Raw genomic sequence first — 7,747 nt, 5'->3', positions numbered from 1 at the left:
GGTGTCCAGGCAGAGCAGAGCTGGAATGTGGAGTTTCCCTGCCTGTAACTGCTTCCCATGACCAGCTCCATGCCTGGATCCATATTTCACAGTGGAGCCCTGAGGACATTTCCCTCCACACTCTCAGCCAGTGCCTTTAATGCCCCCAGAGAAGAGAGGAGCCCCCTCTGGATGCTCCTTTCTGGAGCCTTTGGCTCTTGGAATCTCTGCTGGTCACAGTGACCCTGAGATAAGTACAAGTCTCTTTTCCCAGCCCAGTGCTCAAAGGAGTCAGAACTCTTCAGTTCTCAGCCTCAAGGTTGTTTATTGTATCTTATCTATAAAATTCTTTCTCCTGTCCAGCAGAGGTCCGCTCAGCAAGACAGACAGAGGCACTCTGCCTGCCCCCAGGGCAGTGTTATGTCTTTACACTAAAAACTACCTGTACAATATTTACAATTACTTTCCAATACCTATCACCTATGTTAGACAGTGAGCTTCTACTCCAAACCAATCTCAAGTGCCAACATCACCCAGAAGAAGGAGGCCAAGAAGAAGAAAGAAAAAGGCTGGAAAGGCCCAGATTCTTCCATCTTGCCTCCTGAACCCCCATTCTAAAAAACCCAAAAATCTATTTTTCACTCCGTGATAAATTCACTATCATTCTACTTAAACTTTGGTGGCTTGTAATGCTTCATATAAAGGTTGGTAATTGTTTTTTCCAAGGGCTCAATCAGAGTCACAGGGATCTTGGGCTCTGTGCCAGGGTCTCTGAGTTCCCTGGGCAGGGGCTGGAGCCCTCCAGAGCAGCCAGAGGAATTTCCTGGGTTCCCACATTTGGTGTGCAGGGTTGAGCTTTCCTGGCTGCCCGGGCTCCCTCCAGCTGCTGCCACTGCACTGCTCCCGCCCACTCTGACTTCAGTTAGCTGAAGGTGCAAAATCAACTTCCAGGCCTGCTCTGTCCCCCTATTCCTGCCCCGTCCTCCCACAGGGATCAAACACAAGGTTTGGAGCAGGGAGCTCCCACCGTGCAGGGCTGGCAGGGGGCAGAGAGCAGCTGCTGCACGAGGGGAGAGCAGGAGCTGTGATCCATCTTCCCTTCATGCTTTCCACCTTCCAGCCTGGTTTTGAGCTCCACAGGATGCATCTTAAACACCTCACCCAACATCGGGGACATGGCACCAGCCTCCCTCACCTTCCCTGCAACAGCTGGAGCTCAGTGTGGGCACTGCCACAGGCCCCAGTGTGGGCATGGGACACCAAGTTTAGGGGACAATGAAGTCCTTGAGTGGCACTGCAGGGTGGCACCTCTTGCACCAACATCCCTGGACCAGCTGAGCTTGTTTTCCTGAATCCTTCCACCAGGAATGCACAAACACAGGCCTTGTTAAGGCTCTGCTGCTCTGCATGAATGCCCTTCCCTTGTCTGAGCTGAGCTGGGTGGCTGATGTGCAGCAAGGCCTCTGTCTGTCTGTCTGTCTGTCTGCTGCCCACGAGGTGGTCCTGGCACCAAGGCCTGATGAAATTCTCCTGGGAATGTCCCTGTGTGTCAGAGATGAGTCAAGGGCTCCGTGTTCCTGTCTTTCCCCACCCCAGAGTCATCATCTTCTTGTATCCTCGAGTCATCCCTGCTCAGAGCAGCGTTTCTGGCGCTGGAGGAACCCAGACGAGCCCCAAGGTCCCACCCATGGCAGTGTGAGGGTCACCAGGGCTTTGGGACGGCTCAGGGCTGCATCTTCTGGGCTGCTGAGCTTGTTCATCTCCAAGCACACAGCCCAGACAGCCTTTGGTTCCCAGCACCTCTCTGGTATTCTAACCCTGCACACGTCCCTGGATTTACTCCAGTTTTATGCCTGATGAGGCTCAGCCTTTACTCTGGCAGTTAATGGACCTTAAAATGCCTGGAGATCCTGGCCCTGCTTCCCAGGCTTCACCCAGGGTGGAGTTCTGCTGCAGGGGAGTGATGGTGGGAGTGTGGGTACCCAAATCCTGTGGGATTGGGGATGCTCCTTCCTCTGGGTCCCCTGGGAATGGGGAGGCTTCTCAGGTTTTTGGTTGTTAATTGCAGCCCCGAGATGTGCAGGATGTCTCCGTTTTGGCCCACGCAGCTGAAGAACGAGTCTGGACTCTTCACTGTTTGGTCTTGAAGCTGTTTATTAATTCTTATCTATAAAATTTTCTTTCTGCCCAGCCAAGATCTGCTCAGCAGGCACTCTGTGTTGTCCTTTTATACTCCAAACTACATATAACATATTTACACTTAATTCCCAATACCCATTACCTGTGTTAGACAGTGCACTTCTACCCTAAACCAATCCCAAAGTGCCAACATCACTGCAGAAAATGGAGAACAAGAAGAAGAAGAAGAAGAAAGGCTGGACATGCCCAAGTTCCTCCATCTTGTCCCCATAACCCCCATACCAAAACTCCTAAAATCTACATTTTCACCCTGTGATCATTTTATTATTATACTATTCAAACTTCTGTGACTTTCAGATCCTCATACAAAGCTGGCAGTTTGCTCCAGGGGTCAAAATCAAATCCCCAGGTGCTCTGGGCTGTGTGCCCAGGTCTCTGAGCCCCCTGGCTGGGTCCTCACAACTCTGGACACCCGGAGGGATGCACTGAGTGCCAACAGAGGCTCATCCCTCTGGGTCCCATGAGAAAGCCCAGGCTGTCCCTGGAGGTGAATGTCTTGCTCACATTTCCACACAGACCCCTCAGTAGGAGCCACAGGGTGTCCTGTCTCAGGGTATCCCATTCCTGCTCTCAGAACATTACCTGAATGCCCATGGGATTTGCCTCATGGCCACACCTTCCCAAGCCAGGGTGGGTCCTCTCCACCAGATCTGTCTACAAGAGGATTTCTACATCCAACAGAGGAGGAAAAGACTTTGCAAGGGATCTGGTGAGATCTGTAGGGAAATCAGGGTGAATCCAAGAGTCTCAGGAGTGAAAATTTCCTTCTCAGCATGCCCTGGTGATGTTTCCACCCTGGAGCAAAGCCATTCATTTTTAGTGATTTCCTGCTTAGGTCTTAAAAGCATTGGGAAGGATTGGCAGGTTTTCAATGGCTTTGGGAGAGACAAGAAGTCTCATATGGTTCTTCTTCCTATTGATCCGACCCTCCAGATAAGACTTTCCTTCAAGGCTATGGCCTTGGCTGTCCATTTTTCCTCCCAAAGCCTCCTGCAAGGACGTGGCTCCAGCAGTTCTGCTCACAGTTCCCATCAATAAAAGATGAGGGGGTTGATCAACCCCTTCCCTCCACCTCCAGCCCTCTCACTCCTGACCATTTCTTGGTTAAATGGAAACTGCTCCAACCTCTCCCAGGTGATACCAGGGTGCAATTCCCCTTGGGACACGGTGGGAATGTTTAAGAATCAGGAAAATCCCTCCTTACTGTGGCTGTGACATGGGGCTGGTTTTACCCTTGCTCACTCACCCTCCCATAGGATCCCATTCCTCCCTGGGGTGGGATGAGGAGGTGCCAGTGGGATGGATGTGCTCACACTGTTGGAACTTGGCCAGAGTTGGGGGTACACAAAGGCAGGAAAGGATATTCTGCTTGTTTTCTTCCCCATGGGCAAGTTCCTTTAGCACCATCCTCCAAAATAAAAGGATTCAGTGTCCTGGGAGGCTTTAAAACCCCATCCCTGCAGCATTTCCCAGCCTGGGGTGGGGAGGAGCCTTTGCTGGGCTGTGTCCCCCCATCAGCCCCTGCCAGGTGTGTTGGAGGAGCACAGGGCCAGGCCAGCAGCCCCAGAGTCTGTCCCCTGTCCCCCTACGTCAGCCTTGTACCTCTCACCATGGTTCATGTGCTGCATCTTCCTATTTAGAGGAAATCTATAAACCACTTAGTACAGAGTGAACCCTCCCAGGCCTTCTGTGGACAATTGATCAGCCAAGGCTTTCAACTCCCTGATTTCTTTTTTTTTTGGTGTCCCTTTTCTCTGTCTTTCTCTGTTTTACTGAAGCCACCTGGGCTCCCCTCCGGCTCCATCCTGCCCCAGGTTTTGTGCAGTGGTACAAAGGCGCAGAGCTCGTGTCCCTGTGCCCATCAATGCTGGGATTTGGGGAGAGCTGGAGCCTGCTCAGCAGCCAAGGTCCCATGGAATGGGAATCTCAGCTGCTGCTGGTGAGGACCTGATGCAATCTCTGGCCCCAAAGGGGGTGAGGTGTCCCCATGGGGTGCCTCAATCCACACAGGCTGGTCAAATCTCCCCAGTGCACCAACCTCTCCCTCCCTCCTCATTTCCAGAGGTGGGAGGACAACCAAGAGCTGGGAGCTGTGACTGTGTCCACAGGGGTCTGAGGCTGAGGGAAGAGATGAGGATCTGACTCCGTGTTTCAGAAGGCTTGATTTATTATTTTGTGATATATATTACATTAAAACTATACTAAAAGAATAGAAGAAAGGATTTCATCAGAAGGCTGGCTAAGAATAGAATAGGAAAAGAATGATAACAAAGGTTTGTGGCTCAGACAGAGAGTCCAAGCCAGCTGATTGTGATTGGCCATTAATTAGGAACAACCACATGAGACCAATCACAGATGCACCTGTTGCATCCCACAGCAGCAGATAATCATTGTTTACATTTTGTTCCTGAGGCCTTTCAGCTTCTCAGGAGGAAAAATCCTAAGGAAAGGATTTTTCACAAAAGATGTCTGTGACAGGGAACCATTCCCAGCTGCCCAGCACTTTGGTGTTTAGTCCATCTGCACACCCTCCTTCTCCTTGGCGGGCTCCAAAATCTCTGTGGTGAATTGAATAAGCCAAGAGGGCAAAGCCCACCATGCCCCAAAGGTTGGAGATGTTGTCACCAGCCTCAGAGGGAGGACAAAACCCTGCCCAGACAACCTGGACCTGCACCTACACCCAGGAAACCTCCACATCTGGCTGGGAGCTGCCACAGCTGCTTCAGCCACAGGGGCTGGTGCAGAGATTTGTGCCATCCCTGAGCAGGGAACTGGGGAAATGTTTATTTTTCTTCACAGAAAAATGATGACTCATTGACTCCCAGCCTTTTGTTGCTGTTGCTGTTGTGGGAAACATATTGTTTTGATGAATATCTTGGCTTGGGAATGGAGATGAGGAAAAAAGATTTGAAGTTATCAAAGCATCCTACTGGGAAAGCAAAATCTCTTTTGTTTCAGATGTTAAGTTGGTTGAGAAAAGGCTTTTAAAAGGTTAAACTGAGTTAAGAGCTTGGTTTAAGAGCAACAGTCATTCAAATACTCAAACTGCAAATTGCTTTGGTGTCCCAAAGTTTTCATTTACTCTGATTCCAGAGGAGGAAGCCAAAGAGCCCCCAGAAAGCTGCTCCATGGAATCCCAGAATGGTTTGGGTTGGAAGGAACCTTAAAACTCATCTCATTCCACCCCTGCCATGGCAGGGACACCTTCACTATCCCAAGACCCAACCTGGCCTTGGGCACTTCCAGGGATCCAGGGGCAGCCACAGCTGCTCTGGGCACCTTGGGCCTGGGCCTGCCCACTCTCAAAAGGAAGAATTTCTTCCTAATATCTCATCTGAACCTACTCTCTTTCAGTTAAAAGTGATTCCCCCTTGTTTCCAGACCAGAAGTTGTCTTTAGGAAAGGATTCTAAGGTTATTATTAGGATTATATCTCTGTCGAGGTACCTTGGACCAGTTTTTATGCAAGGATGGCCCCAAAGCCTCTGCAGTGATGGATCTCAGGGGGGCCATGGGCAGGATTTGCTGGTGCTGCCTGGTCCCTGCTCCTCTGGTGACAAAGATAGGACACCCCACCAGGCTGTGGAGCAAGAGCACAACCCCTCCTGGAGTTTTTTTTTGACCTTTCACTGGAGGATGATGAAGGAATTTGCAGCCAGAGTCTCCTGGAGAGGAGGACCAAGAGCACCACAAACACATTTTCATGTGCTGGTGCAGGGAGACATGGAAGAGTGAAGAGCACTTGACACATTTAAAACTGGGTTTGGAAAACCCCTGGTCCTGGTGAGACCCACTGAAACCCCCAGGAGGAAAATGCCCACAGCTCCAGCAGCTGAGCACATCCCCAGAGGGAGCCCAAAGCAGAGCCCTGGGGAGATGTGGAGGTGTGGGGACAAGGTGGCTGAGGGACACATCAGCTTAGGACCAGGAGTCCCCATCTCTGCAGCCACGGTGGCAATAATTCCTCCAGCAGTTATTTGGTGTCTTGGTTTGAAAAGCCAGCAGTCTGCTAAGGAAGGCAGGAGCCTTCTTTGAAATGGAAAATGTAAACCCCTTCCCCCCAAATTATTATAATTTTGAAATTAAGGAGTTCTTGGGCAAATATATGGGAATAGGAATAACAGCTCTTTAATAGGAAAATTAAAATACAAATGCAATAGCACAAAAAAGAAAACAAACCACTGCCAGAGTCAGAGCAGAGCTGATCCCCTGTGTGTCAGGGTGGTGTCCCAGCCCCATCCATGGGGGCTCAGCCCTCCTGCAGTGCCAGCTGTGGCTCTGCTGCAGCAGGGATCCTGCACAAGGGGGGAGTTTTCCTCTGCAGCTCCAGGGCTGCTGCAGATGGGCCTGGGCTCCCTCTGGCCGTGCAGGGCAGCAGAAAGCTGCTCCTCTGGCAATGCAGGGGGCAAAGGCTGCTGTGCTGTGCCAGGCTCAGATTGGATCCAGGTAGGAATGCTTGGCTCCTCCCCTGGGCGGAGCATCTCCCATGGGATGCTGGGATGGGATCAGCCCTGCAGGGACACTCAGTGGCTGTGAACAGAAGATAATTAATAATTAATGGCCCAATGACAGCAGATATCTCCTGGAGGGAGGATTGGTTATAGGACAGATAAAGAAAAAACTGCCCAATGAACAGCACAGAACTGCCCCACCTCTGACAGATGATGATAGAATGCACACCCCCATTTCCAACCCAAGACTTTTGGGAAGGGTTGTGGGGATGCTGAAGCAGGAGAAGATGCAGCCACTCAGCAGCTGCCCAGGGCTGTGCTGTTCTCCTCCACACTGACAACAAAACCAACACAATTCCACTGCTGGGACAGGGTTTGTCCCTGGAGGGGTTCCTGATTCCTGCAGTGAGCTCCCAGCTGTTCCCAACCCACTGGGATTAGGTAAATAACTCGTGTCCAGGCTGGATGCTGCGCTGGGAGCTGGGAGCTGGCCCAGGATCACATGTCTTAGTTTTAATGTCAGATGTTGTTTTCTTGTTTTCCAGGTGGAGAGCAGAGCGCAGGGAGCTGCAGACCAGAGGAATTTGCTGATCTTTTTTTTGGCAATCATAAATTCGAGTGAAATTCCACTGAGGTTTTGAGCCAGGGGAAGGCAGCAGAGGAGAGGGGAGGAGAGTTGAACCATGTCCTTTGGATACTCCTGTATCCTACTGTGGGAATGCTTTCCTTTCTGAGCTGCCTTTTTCCTTTTTTTATTTAATTTTTTTTTTTTAATTTGGAAAGGCAGAAAGGCTTGGAGATTTGCTCCTTATGGAGATATAAATCAGTTTTTCCACCAAGGAGCTCTCTTGTCCCTTCCCCAGTGCACACACAGAGCCAAGAAAATACCCCCACAGCATCTGCCACCCTCCCTGTGCTCCATCCCCAGCTCATCCCCCTCCACCGTGCTGCTCCCTGAGCCCCAGGCTCTGCTCAGGTTCATCCTCCCCAAGTTCAGCTCTAGACATCTTGGAGCTATTTAAATATTTACAGCAGACGGTGGTAAAAAAGATTGAAACATGAATTATTCAGAGCCTCGCTTTTATCCTGGCAGGGGCTGTTGTGTTCGGCAGGGAGGAT

The sequence above is a fragment of the Melospiza georgiana genome, chromosome 23 (assembly GCF_028018845.1).
Source record: "Melospiza georgiana isolate bMelGeo1 chromosome 23, bMelGeo1.pri, whole genome shotgun sequence".
Lineage (NCBI taxonomy): Eukaryota > Metazoa > Chordata > Aves > Passeriformes > Passerellidae > Melospiza > Melospiza georgiana.
The sequence above is the reverse complement of the archived record's forward strand: the minus strand, read 5'-3'. Positions refer to the sequence as shown.